Raw genomic sequence first — 18,922 nt, 5'->3', positions numbered from 1 at the left:
TACCAGGTACTGTAAGCATTTTATTTTGTCTTCTTGCAGAAATATGTTTGAATTTTCCTTCTGCTCGCAAGGCAAGAATTTTCCTTCTGGGCGCAAGGCAAGGCAAGGCAAGGCAAGAAAAACGGCACATTTCCAACTAACTGTTGCTTATGGCCAAACCACTCTGACAACGCCTGATCCCGTCTGATCTCAGAAGCTAAACAGAGTTGGGCCTGGTTAGTACTTGAGTGGGAGACTGCCTAGGAATACCAGGTACTGTAAGCATTTTATTTTGTCTTCTAGCAGAAATCTGTTTGAATTTTCCTTCTGGTCGCAAGGCAAGAATTTTCCTTCTGGGCGCAAGGCAAGAAAAATGGCACATTTCCAACAAGCTGTTGCTTACGGCCAAACCACTCTGACAACGCCTGATCCTGTCAGATCTCAGAAACTAAACAGAGTTGGGCCTGTTTAGTACTTGAGTGGGAGACTGCCTAGTAATACCAGGTACTGTAAGCATTTTATTTTGTCTTCTTGCAGAAATCTGTTTGAATTTTCCTTCTGCTCGCAAGGCAAGAATTTTCCTTCTGGTCGCAAGGCAAGGCAAGAAAAACGGCACATTTCCAACTAACTGCTGCTTATGGCCAAACCACTCTGACAACGCCTGATCCCGTCTGATCTCAGAAGCTAAACAGAGTTGGGCCTGGATAGTACTTGAGTGGGAGACTGCCTAGGAATACCAGGTACTGTAAGCATTTTATTTTGTCTTCTAGCAGAAATCTGTTTGAATTTTCCTTCTGCTCGCAAGGCAAGAATTTTCCTTCTGGGCGCAAGGCAAGGCAAGGCAAGAAAAACGGCACATTTCCAACTCACTGTTGCTTATGGCCAAACCACTCTGACAACGCCTGATCCCGTCTGATCTCAGAAGCTAAACAGAGTTAGGCCTGGTTAGTACTTGAGTGGGAGACTGCCTAGGAATACCAGGTACTGTAAGCATTTTATTTTGTCTTCTTGCAGAAATCTGTTTGAATTTTCCTTCTGCTCGCAAGGCAAGAATTTTCCTTCTGGTCGCAAGGCAAGGCAAGGCAAGAAAAACGGCACATTTCCAACTAACTGTTGCTTATGGCCAAACCACTCTGACAACGCCTGATCCCGTCTGATCTCAGAAGCTAAACAGAGTTGGGCCTGGTTAGTACTTGAGTGGGAGACTGCCTAGGAATACCAGGTACTGTAAGCATTTTATTTTGTCTTCTAGCAGAAATCTGTTTGAATTTTCCTTCTGCTCGCAAGGCAAGAATTTTCCTTCTGGGCGCAAGGCAAGGCAAGGCAAGAAAAACGACACATTTCCAACTAACTGTTGCTTATGGCCAAACCACTCTGACAACGCCTGATCCCGTCTGATCTCAGAAGCTAAACAGAGTTGGGCCTGGTTAGTACTTGAGTGGGAGACTGCCTAGGAATACCAGGTACTGTAAGCATTTTATTTTGTCTTCTTGCAGAAATCTGTTTGAATTTTCCTTCTGCTCGCAAGGCAAGAATTTTCCTTCTGGGCGCAAGGCAAGGCAAGGCAAGGCAAGGCAAGGCAAGGCAAGGCAAGGCAAGGCAAGGCAAGGCAAGGCACACATTTCCAGACTGTTGTTTACGTCCAAACCACTCTGACAATGCCTGATCCTGTCTGATCTGAGAAGCTAAACAGAGTTGGGCCTGGTTAGTACTTGAGTGTGAGACTGCCTAGGAATACCAGGTACTGTAAGCATTTTATTTTGTCTCCTTGCAGAAATCTGTTTGAATTTTCCTTCTGCTCGCAAGGCAAGAATTTTCCTTCTGGTCGCAAGGCAAGGCAAGAAAAACGGCACATTTCCAACTAACTGTTGCTTACGGCCAAACCACTCTGACAACGCCTGATCCCGTCTGATCTCAGAAGCTAAACAGAGTTGGGCCTGGTTAGTACTTGAGTGGGAGACTGCCTAGGAATACCAGGTACTGTAAGCATTTTATTTTGTCTTCTAGCAGAAATCTGTTTGAATTTTCCTTCTGCTCGCAAGGCAAGAATTTTCCTTCTGGGCGCAAGGCAAGGCAAGGCAAGAAAAACGGCACATTTCCAACTAACTGTTGCTTATGGCCAAACCACTCTGACAACGCCTGATCCCGTCTGATGTCAGAAGCTAAACAGAGTTGGGCCTGGTTAGTACTTGAGTGGGAGACTGCCTAGGAATACCAGGTACTGTAAGCATTTTATTTTGTCTTCTTGCAGAAATCTGTTTGAATTTTCCTTCTGGTCGCAAGGCAAGAATTTTCCTTCTGATCGCAAGGCAAGGCAAGAAAAACGGCACATTTCCAGACTATTGCTTATGTCCAAACCACTCTGACAATGCCTGATCCTGTCTGATCTGAGAAGCTAAACAGAGTTGGGCCTGTTTAGTACTTGAGTGGGAGACTGCCTAGTAATACCAGGTACTGTAAGCATTTTATTTTGTCTTCTTGCAGAAATCTGTTTGAATTTTCCTTCTGCTCGCAAGGCAAGAATTTTCCTTCTGGTCGCAAGGCAAGGCAAGAAAAACGGCACATTTCCAACTAACTGTTGCTTATGGCCAAACCACTCTGACAACGCCTGATCCCGTCTGATCTCAGAAGCTAAACAGAGTTGGGCCTGGTTAGTACTTGAGTGGGAGACTGCCTAGGAATACCAGGTACTGTAAGCATTTTATTTTGTCTTCTAGCAGAAATCTGTTTGAATTTTCCTTCTGCTCGCAAGGCAAGAATTTTCCTTCTGGGCGCAAGGCAAGGCAAGAAAAACGGCACATTTCCAACTAACTGTTGCTTATGGCCAAACCACTCTGACAACGCCTGATCCCGTCTGATCTCAGAAGCTAAACAGAGTTGGGCCTGGTTAGTACTTGAGTGGGAGACTGCCTAGGAATACCAGGTACTGTAAGCATTTTATTTTGTCTTCTTGCAGAAATCTGTTTGAATTTTCCTTCTGCTCGCAAGGCAAGAATTTTCCTTCTGGGCGCAAGGCAAGGCAAGGCAAGAAAAACGGCACATTTCCAACTAACTGTTGCTTATGGCCAAACCACTCTGACATCGCCTGATCCCGTCTGATCTCAGAAACTAAACAGAGTTGGGCCTGGTTAGTACTTGAGTGGGAGACTGAATAGGAATACCAGGTACTGTAAGCATTTTATTTTGTCTTCTAGCAGAAATCTGTTTGAATTTTCCTTCTGCTCGCAAGGCAAGAATTTTCCTTCTGGGCGCAAGGCAAGGCAAGGCAAGAAAAACGGCACATTTCCAACTAACTGTTGCTTATGGCCAAACCACTCTGACAACGCCTGATCCCGTCTGATCTCAGAAGCTAAACAGAGTTGGGCCTGGTTAGTACTTGAGTGGGAGACTGCCTAGGAATACCAGGTACTGTAAGCATTTTATTTTGTCTTCTTGCAGAAATCTGTTTGAATTTTCCTTCTGCTCGCAAGGCAAGAATTTTCCTTCTGGGCGCAAGGCAAGGCAAGGCAAGGCAAGAAAAACGGCACATTTCCAACTAACTGTTGCTTATGGCCAAACCACTCTGACAACGCCTGATCCCGTCTGATCTCAGAAGCTAAACAGAGTTGGGCCTGGTTAGTACTTGAGTGGGAGACTGCCTAGGAATACCAGGTACTGTAAGCATTTTATTTTGTCTTCTAGCAGAAATCTGTTTGAATTTTCCTTCTGGTCGCAAGGCAAGAATTTTCCTTCTGGGCGCAAGGCAAGAAAAATGGCACATTTCCAACAAGCTGTTGCTTACGGCCAAACCACTCTGACAACGCCTGATCCTGTCAGATCTCAGAAACTAAACAGAGTTGGGCCTGTTTAGTACTTGAGTGGGAGACTGCCTAGTAATACCAGGTACTGTAAGCATTTTATTTTGTCTTCTTGCAGAAATCTGTTTGAATTTTCCTTCTGCTCGCAAGGCAAGAATTTTCCTTCTGGTCGCAAGGCAAGGCAAGAAAAACGGCACATTTCCAACTAACTGCTGCTTATGGCCAAACCACTCTGACAACGCCTGATCCCGTCTGATCTCAGAAGCTAAACAGAGTTGGGCCTGGATAGTACTTGAGTGGGAGACTGCCTAGGAATACCAGGTACTGTAAGCATTTTATTTTGTCTTCTAGCAGAAATCTGTTTGAATTTTCCTTCTGCTCGCAAGGCAAGAATTTTCCTTCTGGGCGCAAGGCAAGGCAAGGCAAGAAAAACGGCACATTTCCAACTCACTGTTGCTTATGGCCAAACCACTCTGACAACGCCTGATCCCGTCTGATCTCAGAAGCTAAACAGAGTTAGGCCTGGTTAGTACTTGAGTGGGAGACTGCCTAGGAATACCAGGTACTGTAAGCATTTTATTTTGTCTTCTTGCAGAAATCTGTTTGAATTTTCCTTCTGCTCGCAAGGCAAGAATTTTCCTTCTGGTCGCAAGGCAAGGCAAGGCAAGAAAAACGGCACATTTCCAACTAACTGTTGCTTATGGCCAAACCACTCTGACAACGCCTGATCCCGTCTGATCTCAGAAGCTAAACAGAGTTGGGCCTGGTTAGTACTTGAGTGGGAGACTGCCTAGGAATACCAGGTACTGTAAGCATTTTATTTTGTCTTCTAGCAGAAATCTGTTTGAATTTTCCTTCTGCTCGCAAGGCAAGAATTTTCCTTCTGGGCGCAAGGCAAGGCAAGGCAAGAAAAACGACACATTTCCAACTAACTGTTGCTTATGGCCAAACCACTCTGACAACGCCTGATCCCGTCTGAACTCAGAAGCTAAACAGAGTTGGGCCTGGTTAGTACTTGAGTGGGAGACTGCCTAGGAATACCAGGTACTGTAAGCATTTTATTTTGTCTTCTTGCAGAAATCTGTTTGAATTTTCCTTCTGCTCGCAAGGCAAGAATTTTCCTTCTGGGCGCAAGGCAAGGCAAGGCAAGGCAAGGCAAGGCAAGGCAAGGCAAGGCAAGGCAAGGCAAGGCAAGGCAAGGCAAGGCACACATTTCCAGACTGTTGTTTACGTCCAAACCACTCTGACAATGCCTGATCCTGTCTGATCTGAGAAGCTAAACAGAGTTGGGCCTGGTTAGTACTTGAGTGTGAGACTGCCTAGGAATACCAGGTACTGTAAGCATTTTATTTTGTCTCCTTGCAGAAATCTGTTTGAATTTTCCTTCTGCTCGCAAGGCAAGAATTTTCCTTCTGGTCGCAAGGCAAGGCAAGAAAAACGGCACATTTCCAACTAACTGTTGCTTACGGCCAAACCACTCTGACAACGCCTGATCCCGTCTGATCTCAGAAGCTAAACAGAGTTGGGCCTGGTTAGTACTTGAGTGGGAGACTGCCTAGGAATACCAGGTACTGTAAGCATTTTATTTTGTCTTCTAGCAGAAATCTGTTTGAATTTTCCTTCTGCTCGCAAGGCAAGAATTTTCCTTCTGGGCGCAAGGCAAGGCAAGGCAAGAAAAACGGCACATTTCCAACTAACTGTTGCTTATGGCCAAACCACTCTGACAACGCCTGATCCCGTCTGATGTCAGAAGCTAAACAGAGTTGGGCCTGGTTAGTACTTGAGTGGGAGACTGCCTAGGAATACCAGGTACTGTAAGCATTTTATTTTGTCTTCTTGCAGAAATCTGTTTGAATTTTCCTTCTGGTCGCAAGGCAAGAATTTTCCTTCTGATCGCAAGGCAAGGCAAGAAAAACGGCACATTTCCAGACTATTGCTTATGTCCAAACCACTCTGACAATGCCTGATCCTGTCTGATCTGAGAAGCTAAACAGAGTTGGGCCTGTTTAGTACTTGAGTGGGAGACTGCCTAGTAATACCAGGTACTGTAAGCATTTTATTTTGTCTTCTTGCAGAAATCTGTTTGAATTTTCCTTCTGCTCGCAAGGCAAGAATTTTCCTTCTGGTCGCAAGGCAAGGCAAGAAAAACGGCACATTTCCAACTAACTGTTGCTTATGGCCAAACCACTCTGACAACGCCTGATCCCGTCTGATCTCAGAAGCTAAACAGAGTTGGGCCTGGTTAGTACTTGAGTGGGAGACTGCCTAGGAATACCAGGTACTGTAAGCATTTTATTTTGTCTTCTAGCAGAAATCTGTTTGAATTTTCCTTCTGCTCGCAAGGCAAGAATTTTCCTTCTGGGCGCAAGGCAAGGCAAGAAAAACGGCACATTTCCAACTAACTGTTGCTTATGGCCAAACCACTCTGACAACGCCTGATCCCGTCTGATCTCAGAAGCTAAACAGAGTTGGGCCTGGTTAGTACTTGAGTGGGAGACTGCCTAGGAATACCAGGTACTGTAAGCATTTTATTTTGTCTTCTTGCAGAAATCTGTTTGAATTTTCCTTCTGCTCGCAAGGCAAGAATTTTCCTTCTGGGCGCAAGGCAAGGCAAGGCAAGGCAAGGCAAGGCAAGGCAAGGCAAGGCAAGGCAAGGCAAGGCAAGGCAAGGCAAGGCAAGGCAAGGCAAGGCAAGGCAAGGCAAGGCAAGGCGCACATTTCCAGACTGTTGTTTACGTCCAAACCACTCTGACAATGCCTGATCCTGTCTGATCTGAGAAGCTAAACAGAGTTGGGCCTGGTTAGTACTTGAGTGTGAGACTGCCTAGGAATACCAAGTACTGTAAGCATTTTATTTTGTCTCCTTGCAGAAATCTGTTTGAATTTTCCTTCTGCTCGCAAGGCAAGAATTTTCCTTCTGGGCGCAAGGCAAGGCAAGAAAAACGGCACATTTCCAACTAACTGTTGCTTATGGCCAAACCACTCTGACAACGTCTGATCCTGTCTGATCTCAGAAGCTAAACAGAGTTGGGCCTGGTTAGTACTTGAGTGGGAGACTGCCTAGGAATACCAGGTACTGTAAGCATTTTATTTTGTCTTCTTGCAGAAATCGACAATGCCTGATCCTGTCTGATCTGAGAAGCTAAACAGAGTTGGGCCTGGTTAGTACTTGAGTGTGAGACTGCCTAGGAATACCAAGTACTGTAAGCATTTTATTTTGTCTCCTTGCAGAAATCTGTTTGAATTTTCCTTCTGCTCGCAAGGCAAGAATTTTCCTTCTGGGCGCAAGGCAAGGCAAGAAAAACGGCACATTTCCAACTAACTGTTGCTTATGGCCAAACCACTCTGACAACGTCTGATCCTGTCTGATCTCAGAAGCTAAACAGAGTTGGGCCTGGTTAGTACTTGAGTGGGAGACTGCCTCGGAATACCAGGTACTGTAAGCATTTTATTTTGTCTTCTTGCAGAAATCTGTTTGAATTTTCCTTCTGCTCGCAAGGCAAGAATTTTCCTTCTGGGCGCAAGGCAAGGCAAGGCAAGGCAAGGCAAGGCAAGGCAAGGCAAGGCAAGGCAAGGCAAGGCAAGGCAAGGCAAGGCAAGGCAAGGCAAGGCAAGGCAAGGCAAGGCAAGGCAAGGCAAGGCGCACATTTCCAGACTGTTGTTTACGTCCAAACCACTCTGACAATGCCTGATCCTGTCTGATCTGAGAAGCTAAACAGAGTTGGGCCTGGTTAGTACTTGAGTGTGAGACTGCCTAGGAATACCAGGTACTGTAAGCATTTTATTTTGTCTCCTTGCAGAAATCTGTTTGAATTTTCCTTCTGCTCGCAAGGCAAGAATTTTCCTTCTGGTCGCAAGGCAAGGCAAGAAAAACGGCACATTTCCAACTAACTGTTGCTTACGGCCAAACCACTCTGACAACGCCTGATCCCGTCTGATCTCAGAAGCTAAACAGAGTTGGGCCTGGTTAGTACTTGAGTGGGAGACTGCCTAGGAATACCAGGTACTGTAAGCATTTTATTTTGTCTTCTAGCAGAAATCTGTTTGAATTTTCCTTCTGCTCGCAAGGCAAGAATTTTCCTTCTGGGCGCAAGGCAAGGCAAGGCAAGAAAAACGGCACATTTCCAACTAACTGTTGCTTATGGCCAAACCACTCTGACAACGCCTGATCCCGTCTGATGTCAGAAGCTAAACAGAGTTGGGCCTGGTTAGTACTTGAGTGGGAGACTGCCTAGGAATACCAGGTACTGTAAGCATTTTATTTTGTCTTCTTGCAGAAATCTGTTTGAATTTTCCTTCTGGTCGCAAGGCAAGAATTTTCCTTCTGATCGCAAGGCAAGGCAAGAAAAACGGCACATTTCCAGACTATTGCTTATGTCCAAACCACTCTGACAATGCCTGATCCTGTCTGATCTGAGAAGCTAAACAGAGTTGGGCCTGTTTAGTACTTGAGTGGGAGACTGCCTAGTAATACCAGGTACTGTAAGCATTTTATTTTGTCTTCTTGCAGAAATCTGTTTGAATTTTCCTTCTGCTCGCAAGGCAAGAATTTTCCTTCTGGTCGCAAGGCAAGGCAAGAAAAACGGCACATTTCCAACTAACTGTTGCTTATGGCCAAACCACTCTGACAACGCCTGATCCCGTCTGATCTCAGAAGCTAAACAGAGTTGGGCCTGGTTAGTACTTGAGTGGGAGACTGCCTAGGAATACCAGGTACTGTAAGCATTTTATTTTGTCTTCTAGCAGAAATCTGTTTGAATTTTCCTTCTGCTCGCAAGGCAAGAATTTTCCTTCTGGGCGCAAGGCAAGGCAAGAAAAACGGCACATTTCCAACTAACTGTTGCTTATGGCCAAACCACTCTGACAACGCCTGATCCCGTCTGATCTCAGAAGCTAAACAGAGTTGGGCCTGGTTAGTACTTGAGTGGGAGACTGCCTAGGAATACCAGGTACTGTAAGCATTTTATTTTGTCTTCTTGCAGAAATCTGTTTGAATTTTCCTTCTGCTCGCAAGGCAAGAATTTTCCTTCTGGGCGCAAGGCAAGGCAAGGCAAGAAAAACGGCACATTTCCAACTAACTGTTGCTTATGGCCAAACCACTCTGACATCGCCTGATCCCGTCTGATCTCAGAAACTAAACAGAGTTGGGCCTGGTTAGTACTTGAGTGGGAGACTGAATAGGAATACCAGGTACTGTAAGCATTTTATTTTGTCTTCTAGCAGAAATCTGTTTGAATTTTCCTTCTGCTCGCAAGGCAAGAATTTTCCTTCTGGGCGCAAGGCAAGGCAAGGCAAGAAAAACGGCACATTTCCAACTAACTGTTGCTTATGGCCAAACCACTCTGACAACGCCTGATCCCGTCTGATCTCAGAAGCTAAACAGAGTTGGGCCTGGTTAGTACTTGAGTGGGAGACTGCCTAGGAATACCAGGTACTGTAAGCATTTTATTTTGTCTTCTTGCAGAAATCTGTTTGAATTTTCCTTCTGCTCGCAAGGCAAGAATTTTCCTTCTGGGCGCAAGGCAAGGCAAGGCAAGGCAAGAAAAACGGCACATTTCCAACTAACTGTTGCTTATGGCCAAACCACTCTGACAACGCCTGATCCCGTCTGATCTCAGAAGCTAAACAGAGTTGGGCCTGGTTAGTACTTGAGTGGGAGACTGCCTAGGAATACCAGGTACTGTAAGCATTTTATTTTGTCTTCTAGCAGAAATCTGTTTGAATTTTCCTTCTGGTCGCAAGGCAAGAATTTTCCTTCTGGGCGCAAGGCAAGAAAAATGGCACATTTCCAACAAGCTGTTGCTTACGGCCAAACCACTCTGACAACGCCTGATCCTGTCAGATCTCAGAAACTAAACAGAGTTGGGCCTGTTTAGTACTTGAGTGGGAGACTGCCTAGTAATACCAGGTACTGTAAGCATTTTATTTTGTCTTCTTGCAGAAATCTGTTTGAATTTTCCTTCTGCTCGCAAGGCAAGAATTTTCCTTCTGGTCGCAAGGCAAGGCAAGAAAAACGGCACATTTCCAACTAACTGCTGCTTATGGCCAAACCACTCTGACAACGCCTGATCCCGTCTGATCTCAGAAGCTAAACAGAGTTGGGCCTGGATAGTACTTGAGTGGGAGACTGCCTAGGAATACCAGGTACTGTAAGCATTTTATTTTGTCTTCTAGCAGAAATCTGTTTGAATTTTCCTTCTGCTCGCAAGGCAAGAATTTTCCTTCTGGGCGCAAGGCAAGGCAAGGCAAGAAAAACGGCACATTTCCAACTCACTGTTGCTTATGGCCAAACCACTCTGACAACGCCTGATCCCGTCTGATCTCAGAAGCTAAACAGAGTTAGGCCTGGTTAGTACTTGAGTGGGAGACTGCCTAGGAATACCAGGTACTGTAAGCATTTTATTTTGTCTTCTTGCAGAAATCTGTTTGAATTTTCCTTCTGCTCGCAAGGCAAGAATTTTCCTTCTGGTCGCAAGGCAAGGCAAGGCAAGAAAAACGGCACATTTCCAACTAACTGTTGCTTATGGCCAAACCACTCTGACAACGCCTGATCCCGTCTGATCTCAGAAGCTAAACAGAGTTGGGCCTGGTTAGTACTTGAGTGGGAGACTGCCTAGGAATACCAGGTACTGTAAGCATTTTATTTTGTCTTCTAGCAGAAATCTGTTTGAATTTTCCTTCTGCTCGCAAGGCAAGAATTTTCCTTCTGGGCGCAAGGCAAGGCAAGGCAAGAAAAACGACACATTTCCAACTAACTGTTGCTTATGGCCAAACCACTCTGACAACGCCTGATCCCGTCTGATCTCAGAAGCTAAACAGAGTTGGGCCTGGTTAGTACTTGAGTGGGAGACTGCCTAGGAATACCAGGTACTGTAAGCATTTTATTTTGTCTTCTTGCAGAAATCTGTTTGAATTTTCCTTCTGCTCGCAAGGCAAGAATTTTCCTTCTGGGCGCAAGGCAAGGCAAGGCAAGGCAAGGCAAGGCAAGGCAAGGCAAGGCAAGGCAAGGCACACATTTCCAGACTGTTGTTTACGTCCAAACCACTCTGACAATGCCTGATCCTGTCTGATCTGAGAAGCTAAACAGAGTTGGGCCTGGTTAGTACTTGAGTGTGAGACTGCCTAGGAATACCAGGTACTGTAAGCATTTTATTTTGTCTCCTTGCAGAAATCTGTTTGAATTTTCCTTCTGCTCGCAAGGCAAGAATTTTCCTTCTGGTCGCAAGGCAAGGCAAGAAAAACGGCACATTTCCAACTAACTGTTGCTTACGGCCAAACCACTCTGACAACGCCTGATCCCGTCTGATCTCAGAAGCTAAACAGAGTTGGGCCTGGTTAGTACTTGAGTGGGAGACTGCCTAGGAATACCAGGTACTGTAAGCATTTTATTTTGTCTTCTAGCAGAAATCTGTTTGAATTTTCCTTCTGCTCGCAAGGCAAGAATTTTCCTTCTGGGCGCAAGGCAAGGCAAGGCAAGAAAAACGGCACATTTCCAACTAACTGTTGCTTATGGCCAAACCACTCTGACAACGCCTGATCCCGTCTGATGTCAGAAGCTAAACAGAGTTGGGCCTGGTTAGTACTTGAGTGGGAGACTGCCTAGGAATACCAGGTACTGTAAGCATTTTATTTTGTCTTCTTGCAGAAATCTGTTTGAATTTTCCTTCTGGTCGCAAGGCAAGAATTTTCCTTCTGATCGCAAGGCAAGGCAAGAAAAACGGCACATTTCCAGACTATTGCTTATGTCCAAACCACTCTGACAATGCCTGATCCTGTCTGATCTGAGAAGCTAAACAGAGTTGGGCCTGTTTAGTACTTGAGTGGGAGACTGCCTAGTAATACCAGGTACTGTAAGCATTTTATTTTGTCTTCTTGCAGAAATCTGTTTGAATTTTCCTTCTGCTCGCAAGGCAAGAATTTTCCTTCTGGTCGCAAGGCAAGGCAAGAAAAACGGCACATTTCCAACTAACTGTTGCTTATGGCCAAACCACTCTGACAACGCCTGATCCCGTCTGATCTCAGAAGCTAAACAGAGTTGGGCCTGGTTAGTACTTGAGTGGGAGACTGCCTAGGAATACCAAGTACTGTAAGCATTTTATTTTGTCTTCTAGCAGAAATCTGTTTGAATTTTCCTTCTGCTCGCAAGGCAAGAATTTTCCTTCTGGGCGCAAGGCAAGGCAAGAAAAACGGCACATTTCCAACTAACTGTTGCTTATGGCCAAACCACTCTGACAACGCCTGATCCCGTCTGATCTCAGAAGCTAAACAGAGTTGGGCCTGGTTAGTACTTGAGTGGGAGACTGCCTAGGAATACCAGGTACTGTAAGCATTTTATTTTGTCTTCTTGCAGAAATCTGTTTGAATTTTCCTTCTGCTCGCAAGGCAAGAATTTTCCTTCTGGGCGCAAGGCAAGGCAAGGCAAGGCAAGGCAAGGCAAGGCAAGGCAAGGCAAGGCAAGGCAAGGCAAGGCAAGGCAAGGCAAGGCAAGGCAAGGCAAGGCGCACATTTCCAGACTGTTGTTTACGTCCAAACCACTCTGACAATGCCTGATCCTGTCTGATCTGAGAAGCTAAACAGAGTTGGGCCTGGTTAGTACTTGAGTGTGAGACTGCCTAGGAATACCAAGTACTGTAAGCATTTTATTTTGTCTCCTTGCAGAAATCTGTTTGAATTTTCCTTCTGCTCGCAAGGCAAGAATTTTCCTTCTGGGCGCAAGGCAAGGCAAGAAAAACGGCACATTTCCAACTAACTGTTGCTTATGGCCAAACCACTCTGACAACGTCTGATCCTGTCTGATCTCAGAAGCTAAACAGAGTTGGGCCTGGTTAGTACTTGAGTGGGAGACTGCCTAGGAATACCAGGTACTGTAAGCATTTTATTTTGTCTTCTTGCAGAAATCGACAATGCCTGATCCTGTCTGATCTGAGAAGCTAAACAGAGTTGGGCCTGGTTAGTACTTGAGTGTGAGACTGCCTAGGAATACCAAGTACTGTAAGCATTTTATTTTGTCTCCTTGCAGAAATCTGTTTGAATTTTCCTTCTGCTCGCAAGGCAAGAATTTTCCTTCTGGGCGCAAGGCAAGGCAAGAAAAACGGCACATTTCCAACTAACTGTTGCTTATGGCCAAACCACTCTGACAACGTCTGATCCTGTCTGATCTCAGAAGCTAAACAGAGTTGGGCCTGGTTAGTACTTGAGTGGGAGACTGCCTAGGAATACCAGGTACTGTAAGCATTTTATTTTGTCTTCTTGCAGAAATCTGTTTGAATTTTCCTTCTGCTCGCAAGGCAAGAATTTTCCTTCTGGGCGCAAGGCAAGGCAAGGCAAGGCAAGGCAAGGCAAGGCAAGGCAAGGCAAGGCAAGGCAAGGCAAGGCAAGGCAAGGCAAGGCAAGGCAAGGCGCACATTTCCAGACTGTTGTTTACGTCCAAACCACTCTGACAATGCCTGATCCTGTCTGATCTGAGAAGCTAAACAGAGTTGGGCCTGGTTAGTACTTGAGTGTGAGACTGCCTAGGAATACCAGGTACTGTAAGCATTTTATTTTGTCTCCTTGCAGAAATCTGTTTGAATTTTCCTTCTGCTCGCAAGGCAAGAATTTTCCTTCTGGTCGCAAGGCAAGGCAAGAAAAACGGCACATTTCCAACTAACTGTTGCTTACGGCCAAACCACTCTGACAACGCCTGATCCCGTCTGATCTCAGAAGCTAAACAGAGTTGGGCCTGGTTAGTACTTGAGTGGGAGACTGCCTAGGAATACCAGGTACTGTAAGCATTTTATTTTGTCTTCTAGCAGAAATCTGTTTGAATTTTCCTTCTGCTCGCAAGGCAAGAATTTTCCTTCTGGGCGCAAGGCAAGGCAAGGCAAGAAAAACGGCACATTTCCAACTAACTGTTGCTTATGGCCAAACCACTCTGACAACGCCTGATCCCGTCTGATGTCAGAAGCTAAACAGAGTTGGGCCTGGTTAGTACTTGAGTGGGAGACTGCCTAGGAATACCAGGTACTGTAAGCATTTTATTTTGTCTTCTTGCAGAAATCTGTTTGAATTTTCCTTCTGGTCGCAAGGCAAGAATTTTCCTTCTGATCGCAAGGCAAGGCAAGAAAAACGGCACATTTCCAGACTATTGCTTATGTCCAAACCACTCTGACAATGCCTGATCCTGTCTGATCTGAGAAGCTAAACAGAGTTGGGCCTGTTTAGTACTTGAGTGGGAGACTGCCTAGTAATACCAGGTACTGTAAGCATTTTATTTTGTCTTCTTGCAGAAATCTGTTTGAATTTTCCTTCTGCTCGCAAGGCAAGAATTTTCCTTCTGGTCGCAAGGCAAGGCAAGAAAAACGGCACATTTCCAACTAACTGTTGCTTATGGCCAAACCACTCTGACAACGCCTGATCCCGTCTGATCTCAGAAGCTAAACAGAGTTGGGCCTGGTTAGTACTTGAGTGGGAGACTGCCTAGGAATACCAGGTACTGTAAGCATTTTATTTTGTCTTCTAGCAGAAATCTGTTTGAATTTTCCTTCTGCTCGCAAGGCAAGAATTTTCCTTCTGGGCGCAAGGCAAGGCAAGAAAAACGGCACATTTCCAACTAACTGTTGCTTATGGCCAAACCACTCTGACAACGCCTGATCCCGTCTGATCTCAGAAGCTAAACAGAGTTGGGCCTGGTTAGTACTTGAGTGGGAGACTGCCTAGGAATACCAGGTACTGTAAGCATTTTATTTTGTCTTCTTGCAGAAATCTGTTTGAATTTTCCTTCTGCTCGCAAGGCAAGAATTTTCCTTCTGGGCGCAAGGCAAGGCAAGGCAAGGCAAGAAAAACGGCACATTTCCAACTAACTGTTGCTTATGGCCAAACCACTCTGACATCGCCTGATCCCGTCTGATCTCAGAAACTAAACAGAGTTGGGCCTGGTTAGTACTTGAGTGGGAGACTGAATAGGAATACCAGGTACTGTAAGCATTTTATTTTGTCTTCTAGCAGAAATCTGTTTGAATTTTCCTTCTGCTCGCAAGGCAAGAATTTTCCTTCTGGGCGCAAGGCAAGGCAAGGCAAGAAAAACGGCACATTTCCAACTAACTGTTGCTTATGGCCAAACCACTCTGACAACGCCTGATCCCGTCTGATCTCAGAAGCTAAACAGAGTTGGGCCTGGTTAGTACTTGAGTGGGAGACTGCCTAGGAATACCAGGTACTGTAAGCATTTTATTTTGTCTTCTTGCAGAAATCTGTTTGAATTTTCCTTCTGCTTGCAAGGCAAGAATTTTCCTTCTGGGCGCAAGGCAAGGCAAGGCAAGGCAAGAAAAACGGCACATTTCCAACTAACTGTTGCTTATGGCCAAACCACTCTGACAACGCCTGATCCCGTCTGATCTCAGAAGCTAAACAGAGTTGGGCCTGGTTAGTACTTGAGTGGGAGACTGCCTAGGAATACCAGGTACTGTAAGCATTTTATTTTGTCTTCTAGCAGAAATCTGTTTGAATTTTCCTTCTGGTCGCAAGGCAAGAATTTTCCTTCTGGGCGCAAGGCAAGAAAAATGGCACATTTCCAACAAGCTGTTGCTTACGGCCAAACCACTCTGACAACGCCTGATCCTGTCAGATCTCAGAAACTAAACAGAGTTGGGCCTGTTTAGTACTTGAGTGGGAGACTGCCTAGTAATACCAGGTACTGTAAGCATTTTATTTTGTCTTCTTGCAGAAATCTGTTTGAATTTTCCTTCTGCTCGCAAGGCAAGAATTTTCCTTCTGGTCGCAAGGCAAGGCAAGAAAAACGGCACATTTCCAACTAACTGCTGCTTATGGCCAAACCACTCTGACAACGCCTGATCCCGTCTGATCTCAGAAGCTAAACAGAGTTGGGCCTGGATAGTACTTGAGTGGGAGACTGCCTAGGAATACCAGGTACTGTAAGCATTTTATTTTGTCTTCTAGCAGAAATCTGTTTGAATTTTCCTTCTGCTCGCAAGGCAAGAATTTTCCTTCTGGGCGCAAGGCAAGGCAAGGCAAGAAAAACGGCACATTTCCAACTCACTGTTGCTTATGGCCAAACCACTCTGACAACGCCTGATCCCGTCTGATCTCAGAAGCTAAACAGAGTTAGGCCTGGTTAGTACTTGAGTGGGAGACTGCCTAGGAATACCAGGTACTGTAAGCATTTTATTTTGTCTTCTTGCAGAAATCTGTTTGAATTTTCCTTCTGCTCGCAAGGCAAGAATTTTCCTTCTGGTCGCAAGGCAAGGCAAGGCAAGAAAAACGGCACATTTCCAACTAACTGTTGCTTATGGCCAAACCACTCTGACAACGCCTGATCCCGTCTGATCTCAGAAGCTAAACAGAGTTGGGCCTGGTTAGTACTTGAGTGGGAGACTGCCTAGGAATACCAGGTACTGTAAGCATTTTATTTTGTCTTCTAGCAGAAATCTGTTTGAATTTTCCTTCTGCTCGCAAGGCAAGAATTTTCCTTCTGGGCGCAAGGCAAGGCAAGGCAAGAAAAACGACACATTTCCAACTAACTGTTGCTTATGGCCAAACCACTCTGACAACGCCTGATCCCGTCTGATCTCAGAAGCTAAACAGAGTTGGGCCTGGTTAGTACTTGAGTGGGAGACTGCCTAGGAATACCAGGTACTGTAAGCATTTTATTTTGTCTTCTTGCAGAAATCTGTTTGAATTTTCCTTCTGGTCGCAAGGCAAGAATTTTCCTTCTGATCGCAAGGCAAGGCAAGAAAAACGGCACATTTCCAGACTATTGCTTATGTCCAAACCACTCTGACAATGCCTGATCCTGTCTGATCTGAGAAGCTAAACAGAGTTGGGCCTGTTTAGTACTTGAGTGGGAGACTGCCTAGTAATACCAGGTACTGTAAGCATTTTATTTTGTCTTCTTGCAGAAATCTGTTTGAATTTTCCTTCTGCTCGCAAGGCAAGAATTTTCCTTCTGGTCGCAAGGCAAGGCAAGAAAAACGGCACATTTCCAACTAACTGTTGCTTATGGCCAAACCACTCTGACAACGCCTGATCCCGTCTGATCTCAGAAGCTAAACAGAGTTGGGCCTGGTTAGTACTTGAGTGGGAGACTGCCTAGGAATACCAGGTACTGTAAGCATTTTATTTTGTCTTCTAGCAGAAATCTGTTTGAATTTTCCTTCTGCTCGCAAGGCAAGAATTTTCCTTCTGGGCGCAAGGCAAGGCAAGAAAAACGGCACATTTCCAACTAACTGTTGCTTATGGCCAAACCACTCTGACAACGCCTGATCCCGTCTGATCTCAGAAGCTAAACAGAGTTGGGCCTGGTTAGTACTTGAGTGGGAGACTGCCTAGGAATACCAGGTACTGTAAGCATTTTATTTTGTCTTCTTGCAGAAATCTGTTTGAATTTTCCTTCTGCTCGCAAGGCAAGAATTTTCCTTCTGGGCGCAAGGCAAGGCAAGGCAAGGCAAGGCAAGGCAAGGCAAGGCAAGGCAAGGCAAGGCAAGGCAAGGCAAGGCAAGGCAAGGCAAGGCAAGGCAAGGCAAGGCAAGGCAAGGCAAGGCAAGGCAAGGCAAGGCAAGGCAAGGCAAGGCAAGGCGCACATTTCCAGACTGTTGTTTACGTCCAAACCACTCTGACAATGCCTGATCCTGTCTGATCTGAGAAGCTAAACAGAGTTGGGCCTGGTTAGTACTTGAGTGTGAGACTGCCTAGGAATACCAAGTACTGTAAGCATTTTATTTTGTCTCCTTGCAGAAATCTGTTTGAATTTTCCTTCTGCTCGCAAGGCAAGAATTTTCCTTCTGGGCGCAAGGCAAGGCAAGAAAAACGGCACATTTCCAACTAACTGTTGCTTATGGCCAAACCACTCTGACAACGTCTGATCCTGTCTGATCTCAGAAGCTAAACAGAGTTGGGCCTGGTTAGTACTTGAGTGGGAGACTGCCTAGGAATACCAGGTACTGTAAGCATTTTATTTTGTCTTCTTGCAGAAATCGACAATGCCTGATCCTGTCTGATCTGAGAAGCTAAACAGAGTTGGGCCTGGTTAGTACTTGAGTGTGAGACTGCCTAGGAATACCAAGTACTGTAAGCATTTTATTTTGTCTCCTTGCAGAAATCTGTTTGAATTTTCCTTCTGCTCGCAAGGCAAGAATTTTCCTTCTGGGCGCAAGGCAAGGCAAGAAAAACGGCACATTTCCAACTAACTGTTGCTTATGGCCAAACCACTCTGACAACGTCTGATCCTGTCTGATCTCAGAAGCTAAACAGAGTTGGGCCTGGTTAGTACTTGAGTGGGAGACTGCCTAGGAATACCAGGTACTGTAAGCATTTTATTTTGTCTTCTTGCAGAAATCTGTTTGAATTTTCCTTCTGCTCGCAAGGCAAGAATTTTCCTTCTGGGCGCAAGGCAAGGCAAGGCAAGGCAAGGCAAGGCAAGGCAAGGCAAGGCAAGGCAAGGCAAGGCAAGGCAAGGCAAGGCAAGGCAAGGCAAGGCAAGGCAAGGCAAGGCAAGGCAAGGCGCACATTTCCAGACTGTTGTTTACGTCCAAACCACTCTGACAATGCCTGATCCTGTCTGATCTGAGAAGCTAAACAGAGTTGGGCCTGGTTAGTACTTGAGTGTGAGACTGCCTAGGAATACCAGGTACTGTAAGCATTTTATTTTGTCTCCTTGCAGAAATCTGTTTGAATTTTCCTTCTGCTCGCAAGGCAAGAATTTTCCTTCTGGTCGCAAGGCAAGGCAAGAAAAACGGCACATTTCCAACTAACTGTTGCTTACGGCCAAACCACTCTGACAACGCCTGATCCCGTCTGATCTCAGAAGCTAAACAGAGTTGGGCCTGGTTAGTACTTGAGTGGGAGACTGCCTAGGAATACCAGGTACTGTAAGCATTTTATTTTGTCTTCTAGCAGAAATCTGTTTGAATTTTCCTTCTGCTCGCAAGGCAAGAATTTTCCTTCTGGGCGCAAGGCAAGGCAAGGCAAGAAAAACGGCACATTTCCAACTAACTGTTGCTTATGGCCAAACCACTCTGACAACGCCTGATCCCGTCTGATGTCAGAAGCTAAACAGAGTTGGGCCTGGTTAGTACTTGAGTGGGAGACTGCCTAGGAATACCAGGTACTGTAAGCATTTTATTTTGTCTTCTTGCAGAAATCTGTTTGAA

The 18,922-nt window shown here is 45.5% G+C and overlaps 37 non-coding genes and 36 pseudogenes across 37 annotated transcripts in view; all 73 read left to right on the top strand.

Moving 5' to 3' along the window:
• LOC132877202 (5S ribosomal RNA) overlaps positions 1-18 on the top strand; it is a 119-nt gene extending 101 nt beyond the window's left edge. The window contains exon 1 of the ribosomal RNA XR_009652886.1: positions 1-18. This exon is cut by the window's left edge and continues 101 nt beyond it. This is a non-coding gene — a ribosomal RNA (5S ribosomal RNA).
• A 127-nt stretch (positions 19-145) lies between these two features.
• Positions 146-264, top strand: LOC132877201 (5S ribosomal RNA). The gene has a single exon (XR_009652885.1). It is a non-coding gene; the product is annotated as a 5S ribosomal RNA (ribosomal RNA).
• Positions 265-376: 112 nt separating this feature from the next.
• On the top strand, positions 377-495 carry LOC132879730 (5S ribosomal RNA; annotated as a pseudogene).
• A 117-nt stretch (positions 496-612) lies between these two features.
• On the top strand, positions 613-731 carry LOC132877827 (5S ribosomal RNA). The gene has a single exon (XR_009653492.1). It is a non-coding gene; the product is annotated as a 5S ribosomal RNA (ribosomal RNA).
• A 122-nt stretch (positions 732-853) lies between these two features.
• On the top strand, positions 854-972 carry LOC132878246 (5S ribosomal RNA; annotated as a pseudogene).
• Positions 973-1,094: 122 nt separating this feature from the next.
• On the top strand, positions 1,095-1,213 carry LOC132877200 (5S ribosomal RNA). The gene has a single exon (XR_009652884.1). It is a non-coding gene; the product is annotated as a 5S ribosomal RNA (ribosomal RNA).
• A 122-nt stretch (positions 1,214-1,335) lies between these two features.
• On the top strand, positions 1,336-1,454 carry LOC132877199 (5S ribosomal RNA). Its single transcript, XR_009652883.1, has one exon. It is a non-coding gene; the product is annotated as a 5S ribosomal RNA (ribosomal RNA).
• A 159-nt stretch (positions 1,455-1,613) lies between these two features.
• Positions 1,614-1,732, top strand: LOC132880666 (5S ribosomal RNA; annotated as a pseudogene).
• A 117-nt stretch (positions 1,733-1,849) lies between these two features.
• Positions 1,850-1,968, top strand: LOC132876211 (5S ribosomal RNA). Its single transcript, XR_009651939.1, has one exon. It is a non-coding gene; the product is annotated as a 5S ribosomal RNA (ribosomal RNA).
• A 122-nt stretch (positions 1,969-2,090) lies between these two features.
• LOC132878436 (5S ribosomal RNA) lies at positions 2,091-2,209 on the top strand (annotated as a pseudogene).
• A 114-nt stretch (positions 2,210-2,323) lies between these two features.
• LOC132881288 (5S ribosomal RNA) lies at positions 2,324-2,442 on the top strand (annotated as a pseudogene).
• A 117-nt stretch (positions 2,443-2,559) lies between these two features.
• On the top strand, positions 2,560-2,678 carry LOC132877198 (5S ribosomal RNA). Its single transcript, XR_009652882.1, has one exon. It is a non-coding gene; the product is annotated as a 5S ribosomal RNA (ribosomal RNA).
• A 117-nt stretch (positions 2,679-2,795) lies between these two features.
• LOC132877196 (5S ribosomal RNA) lies at positions 2,796-2,914 on the top strand. The gene has a single exon (XR_009652880.1). It is a non-coding gene; the product is annotated as a 5S ribosomal RNA (ribosomal RNA).
• A 122-nt stretch (positions 2,915-3,036) lies between these two features.
• LOC132879452 (5S ribosomal RNA) lies at positions 3,037-3,155 on the top strand (annotated as a pseudogene).
• A 122-nt stretch (positions 3,156-3,277) lies between these two features.
• Positions 3,278-3,396, top strand: LOC132877195 (5S ribosomal RNA). The gene has a single exon (XR_009652879.1). It is a non-coding gene; the product is annotated as a 5S ribosomal RNA (ribosomal RNA).
• A 127-nt stretch (positions 3,397-3,523) lies between these two features.
• On the top strand, positions 3,524-3,642 carry LOC132877194 (5S ribosomal RNA). Its single transcript, XR_009652878.1, has one exon. It is a non-coding gene; the product is annotated as a 5S ribosomal RNA (ribosomal RNA).
• Positions 3,643-3,754: 112 nt separating this feature from the next.
• Positions 3,755-3,873, top strand: LOC132879729 (5S ribosomal RNA; annotated as a pseudogene).
• A 117-nt stretch (positions 3,874-3,990) lies between these two features.
• Positions 3,991-4,109, top strand: LOC132877826 (5S ribosomal RNA). Its single transcript, XR_009653491.1, has one exon. It is a non-coding gene; the product is annotated as a 5S ribosomal RNA (ribosomal RNA).
• Positions 4,110-4,231: 122 nt separating this feature from the next.
• Positions 4,232-4,350, top strand: LOC132878244 (5S ribosomal RNA; annotated as a pseudogene).
• Positions 4,351-4,472: 122 nt separating this feature from the next.
• On the top strand, positions 4,473-4,591 carry LOC132877193 (5S ribosomal RNA). Its single transcript, XR_009652877.1, has one exon. It is a non-coding gene; the product is annotated as a 5S ribosomal RNA (ribosomal RNA).
• Positions 4,592-4,713: 122 nt separating this feature from the next.
• On the top strand, positions 4,714-4,832 carry LOC132876827 (5S ribosomal RNA). Its single transcript, XR_009652528.1, has one exon. It is a non-coding gene; the product is annotated as a 5S ribosomal RNA (ribosomal RNA).
• Positions 4,833-5,001: 169 nt separating this feature from the next.
• LOC132880665 (5S ribosomal RNA) lies at positions 5,002-5,120 on the top strand (annotated as a pseudogene).
• Positions 5,121-5,237: 117 nt separating this feature from the next.
• Positions 5,238-5,356, top strand: LOC132876210 (5S ribosomal RNA). Its single transcript, XR_009651938.1, has one exon. It is a non-coding gene; the product is annotated as a 5S ribosomal RNA (ribosomal RNA).
• Positions 5,357-5,478: 122 nt separating this feature from the next.
• Positions 5,479-5,597, top strand: LOC132878435 (5S ribosomal RNA; annotated as a pseudogene).
• A 114-nt stretch (positions 5,598-5,711) lies between these two features.
• LOC132881287 (5S ribosomal RNA) lies at positions 5,712-5,830 on the top strand (annotated as a pseudogene).
• A 117-nt stretch (positions 5,831-5,947) lies between these two features.
• LOC132877192 (5S ribosomal RNA) lies at positions 5,948-6,066 on the top strand. The gene has a single exon (XR_009652876.1). It is a non-coding gene; the product is annotated as a 5S ribosomal RNA (ribosomal RNA).
• Positions 6,067-6,183: 117 nt separating this feature from the next.
• LOC132877190 (5S ribosomal RNA) lies at positions 6,184-6,302 on the top strand. Its single transcript, XR_009652874.1, has one exon. It is a non-coding gene; the product is annotated as a 5S ribosomal RNA (ribosomal RNA).
• Positions 6,303-6,742: 440 nt separating this feature from the next.
• On the top strand, positions 6,743-6,861 carry LOC132878817 (5S ribosomal RNA; annotated as a pseudogene).
• Positions 6,862-7,103: 242 nt separating this feature from the next.
• LOC132879380 (5S ribosomal RNA) lies at positions 7,104-7,222 on the top strand (annotated as a pseudogene).
• Positions 7,223-7,436: 214 nt separating this feature from the next.
• On the top strand, positions 7,437-7,555 carry LOC132880664 (5S ribosomal RNA; annotated as a pseudogene).
• A 117-nt stretch (positions 7,556-7,672) lies between these two features.
• LOC132876209 (5S ribosomal RNA) lies at positions 7,673-7,791 on the top strand. The gene has a single exon (XR_009651937.1). It is a non-coding gene; the product is annotated as a 5S ribosomal RNA (ribosomal RNA).
• A 122-nt stretch (positions 7,792-7,913) lies between these two features.
• Positions 7,914-8,032, top strand: LOC132878434 (5S ribosomal RNA; annotated as a pseudogene).
• Positions 8,033-8,146: 114 nt separating this feature from the next.
• Positions 8,147-8,265, top strand: LOC132881286 (5S ribosomal RNA; annotated as a pseudogene).
• Positions 8,266-8,382: 117 nt separating this feature from the next.
• On the top strand, positions 8,383-8,501 carry LOC132877189 (5S ribosomal RNA). Its single transcript, XR_009652873.1, has one exon. It is a non-coding gene; the product is annotated as a 5S ribosomal RNA (ribosomal RNA).
• Positions 8,502-8,618: 117 nt separating this feature from the next.
• Positions 8,619-8,737, top strand: LOC132877188 (5S ribosomal RNA). The gene has a single exon (XR_009652872.1). It is a non-coding gene; the product is annotated as a 5S ribosomal RNA (ribosomal RNA).
• A 122-nt stretch (positions 8,738-8,859) lies between these two features.
• Positions 8,860-8,978, top strand: LOC132879451 (5S ribosomal RNA; annotated as a pseudogene).
• A 122-nt stretch (positions 8,979-9,100) lies between these two features.
• Positions 9,101-9,219, top strand: LOC132877185 (5S ribosomal RNA). The gene has a single exon (XR_009652871.1). It is a non-coding gene; the product is annotated as a 5S ribosomal RNA (ribosomal RNA).
• A 127-nt stretch (positions 9,220-9,346) lies between these two features.
• Positions 9,347-9,465, top strand: LOC132877184 (5S ribosomal RNA). The gene has a single exon (XR_009652870.1). It is a non-coding gene; the product is annotated as a 5S ribosomal RNA (ribosomal RNA).
• A 112-nt stretch (positions 9,466-9,577) lies between these two features.
• Positions 9,578-9,696, top strand: LOC132879728 (5S ribosomal RNA; annotated as a pseudogene).
• A 117-nt stretch (positions 9,697-9,813) lies between these two features.
• Positions 9,814-9,932, top strand: LOC132877825 (5S ribosomal RNA). Its single transcript, XR_009653490.1, has one exon. It is a non-coding gene; the product is annotated as a 5S ribosomal RNA (ribosomal RNA).
• A 122-nt stretch (positions 9,933-10,054) lies between these two features.
• LOC132878243 (5S ribosomal RNA) lies at positions 10,055-10,173 on the top strand (annotated as a pseudogene).
• Positions 10,174-10,295: 122 nt separating this feature from the next.
• LOC132877183 (5S ribosomal RNA) lies at positions 10,296-10,414 on the top strand. The gene has a single exon (XR_009652869.1). It is a non-coding gene; the product is annotated as a 5S ribosomal RNA (ribosomal RNA).
• Positions 10,415-10,536: 122 nt separating this feature from the next.
• On the top strand, positions 10,537-10,655 carry LOC132877182 (5S ribosomal RNA). The gene has a single exon (XR_009652868.1). It is a non-coding gene; the product is annotated as a 5S ribosomal RNA (ribosomal RNA).
• Positions 10,656-10,804: 149 nt separating this feature from the next.
• Positions 10,805-10,923, top strand: LOC132880663 (5S ribosomal RNA; annotated as a pseudogene).
• Positions 10,924-11,040: 117 nt separating this feature from the next.
• Positions 11,041-11,159, top strand: LOC132881407 (5S ribosomal RNA). Its single transcript, XR_009654041.1, has one exon. It is a non-coding gene; the product is annotated as a 5S ribosomal RNA (ribosomal RNA).
• Positions 11,160-11,281: 122 nt separating this feature from the next.
• Positions 11,282-11,400, top strand: LOC132878433 (5S ribosomal RNA; annotated as a pseudogene).
• Positions 11,401-11,514: 114 nt separating this feature from the next.
• LOC132881285 (5S ribosomal RNA) lies at positions 11,515-11,633 on the top strand (annotated as a pseudogene).
• A 117-nt stretch (positions 11,634-11,750) lies between these two features.
• LOC132878324 (5S ribosomal RNA) lies at positions 11,751-11,869 on the top strand (annotated as a pseudogene).
• Positions 11,870-11,986: 117 nt separating this feature from the next.
• Positions 11,987-12,105, top strand: LOC132877181 (5S ribosomal RNA). The gene has a single exon (XR_009652867.1). It is a non-coding gene; the product is annotated as a 5S ribosomal RNA (ribosomal RNA).
• A 425-nt stretch (positions 12,106-12,530) lies between these two features.
• Positions 12,531-12,649, top strand: LOC132878815 (5S ribosomal RNA; annotated as a pseudogene).
• A 242-nt stretch (positions 12,650-12,891) lies between these two features.
• LOC132878813 (5S ribosomal RNA) lies at positions 12,892-13,010 on the top strand (annotated as a pseudogene).
• Positions 13,011-13,194: 184 nt separating this feature from the next.
• Positions 13,195-13,313, top strand: LOC132880662 (5S ribosomal RNA; annotated as a pseudogene).
• A 117-nt stretch (positions 13,314-13,430) lies between these two features.
• Positions 13,431-13,549, top strand: LOC132881406 (5S ribosomal RNA). Its single transcript, XR_009654040.1, has one exon. It is a non-coding gene; the product is annotated as a 5S ribosomal RNA (ribosomal RNA).
• A 122-nt stretch (positions 13,550-13,671) lies between these two features.
• LOC132878432 (5S ribosomal RNA) lies at positions 13,672-13,790 on the top strand (annotated as a pseudogene).
• Positions 13,791-13,904: 114 nt separating this feature from the next.
• On the top strand, positions 13,905-14,023 carry LOC132881283 (5S ribosomal RNA; annotated as a pseudogene).
• A 117-nt stretch (positions 14,024-14,140) lies between these two features.
• Positions 14,141-14,259, top strand: LOC132877180 (5S ribosomal RNA). Its single transcript, XR_009652866.1, has one exon. It is a non-coding gene; the product is annotated as a 5S ribosomal RNA (ribosomal RNA).
• A 117-nt stretch (positions 14,260-14,376) lies between these two features.
• On the top strand, positions 14,377-14,495 carry LOC132877179 (5S ribosomal RNA). Its single transcript, XR_009652865.1, has one exon. It is a non-coding gene; the product is annotated as a 5S ribosomal RNA (ribosomal RNA).
• Positions 14,496-14,622: 127 nt separating this feature from the next.
• LOC132879450 (5S ribosomal RNA) lies at positions 14,623-14,741 on the top strand (annotated as a pseudogene).
• Positions 14,742-14,863: 122 nt separating this feature from the next.
• Positions 14,864-14,982, top strand: LOC132877177 (5S ribosomal RNA). Its single transcript, XR_009652863.1, has one exon. It is a non-coding gene; the product is annotated as a 5S ribosomal RNA (ribosomal RNA).
• Positions 14,983-15,109: 127 nt separating this feature from the next.
• LOC132877176 (5S ribosomal RNA) lies at positions 15,110-15,228 on the top strand. Its single transcript, XR_009652862.1, has one exon. It is a non-coding gene; the product is annotated as a 5S ribosomal RNA (ribosomal RNA).
• A 112-nt stretch (positions 15,229-15,340) lies between these two features.
• Positions 15,341-15,459, top strand: LOC132879727 (5S ribosomal RNA; annotated as a pseudogene).
• A 117-nt stretch (positions 15,460-15,576) lies between these two features.
• Positions 15,577-15,695, top strand: LOC132877824 (5S ribosomal RNA). The gene has a single exon (XR_009653489.1). It is a non-coding gene; the product is annotated as a 5S ribosomal RNA (ribosomal RNA).
• Positions 15,696-15,817: 122 nt separating this feature from the next.
• Positions 15,818-15,936, top strand: LOC132878242 (5S ribosomal RNA; annotated as a pseudogene).
• Positions 15,937-16,058: 122 nt separating this feature from the next.
• On the top strand, positions 16,059-16,177 carry LOC132877175 (5S ribosomal RNA). The gene has a single exon (XR_009652861.1). It is a non-coding gene; the product is annotated as a 5S ribosomal RNA (ribosomal RNA).
• A 122-nt stretch (positions 16,178-16,299) lies between these two features.
• Positions 16,300-16,418, top strand: LOC132877174 (5S ribosomal RNA). The gene has a single exon (XR_009652860.1). It is a non-coding gene; the product is annotated as a 5S ribosomal RNA (ribosomal RNA).
• A 114-nt stretch (positions 16,419-16,532) lies between these two features.
• Positions 16,533-16,651, top strand: LOC132881282 (5S ribosomal RNA; annotated as a pseudogene).
• Positions 16,652-16,768: 117 nt separating this feature from the next.
• Positions 16,769-16,887, top strand: LOC132877173 (5S ribosomal RNA). The gene has a single exon (XR_009652859.1). It is a non-coding gene; the product is annotated as a 5S ribosomal RNA (ribosomal RNA).
• A 117-nt stretch (positions 16,888-17,004) lies between these two features.
• Positions 17,005-17,123, top strand: LOC132877172 (5S ribosomal RNA). Its single transcript, XR_009652858.1, has one exon. It is a non-coding gene; the product is annotated as a 5S ribosomal RNA (ribosomal RNA).
• A 480-nt stretch (positions 17,124-17,603) lies between these two features.
• LOC132878812 (5S ribosomal RNA) lies at positions 17,604-17,722 on the top strand (annotated as a pseudogene).
• Positions 17,723-17,964: 242 nt separating this feature from the next.
• On the top strand, positions 17,965-18,083 carry LOC132878811 (5S ribosomal RNA; annotated as a pseudogene).
• A 209-nt stretch (positions 18,084-18,292) lies between these two features.
• LOC132880660 (5S ribosomal RNA) lies at positions 18,293-18,411 on the top strand (annotated as a pseudogene).
• Positions 18,412-18,528: 117 nt separating this feature from the next.
• LOC132881405 (5S ribosomal RNA) lies at positions 18,529-18,647 on the top strand. The gene has a single exon (XR_009654039.1). It is a non-coding gene; the product is annotated as a 5S ribosomal RNA (ribosomal RNA).
• A 122-nt stretch (positions 18,648-18,769) lies between these two features.
• Positions 18,770-18,888, top strand: LOC132878431 (5S ribosomal RNA; annotated as a pseudogene).
• Positions 18,889-18,922: the final 34 nt, after the last annotated feature.

The sequence above is a fragment of the Neoarius graeffei genome, assembly GCF_027579695.1.
Source record: "Neoarius graeffei isolate fNeoGra1 chromosome 18 unlocalized genomic scaffold, fNeoGra1.pri SUPER_18_unloc_1, whole genome shotgun sequence".
Classification (NCBI taxonomy): Eukaryota; Metazoa; Chordata; class Actinopteri; order Siluriformes; family Ariidae; genus Neoarius; species Neoarius graeffei.
This window is presented reverse-complemented; position numbering and strand designations above follow the sequence as displayed.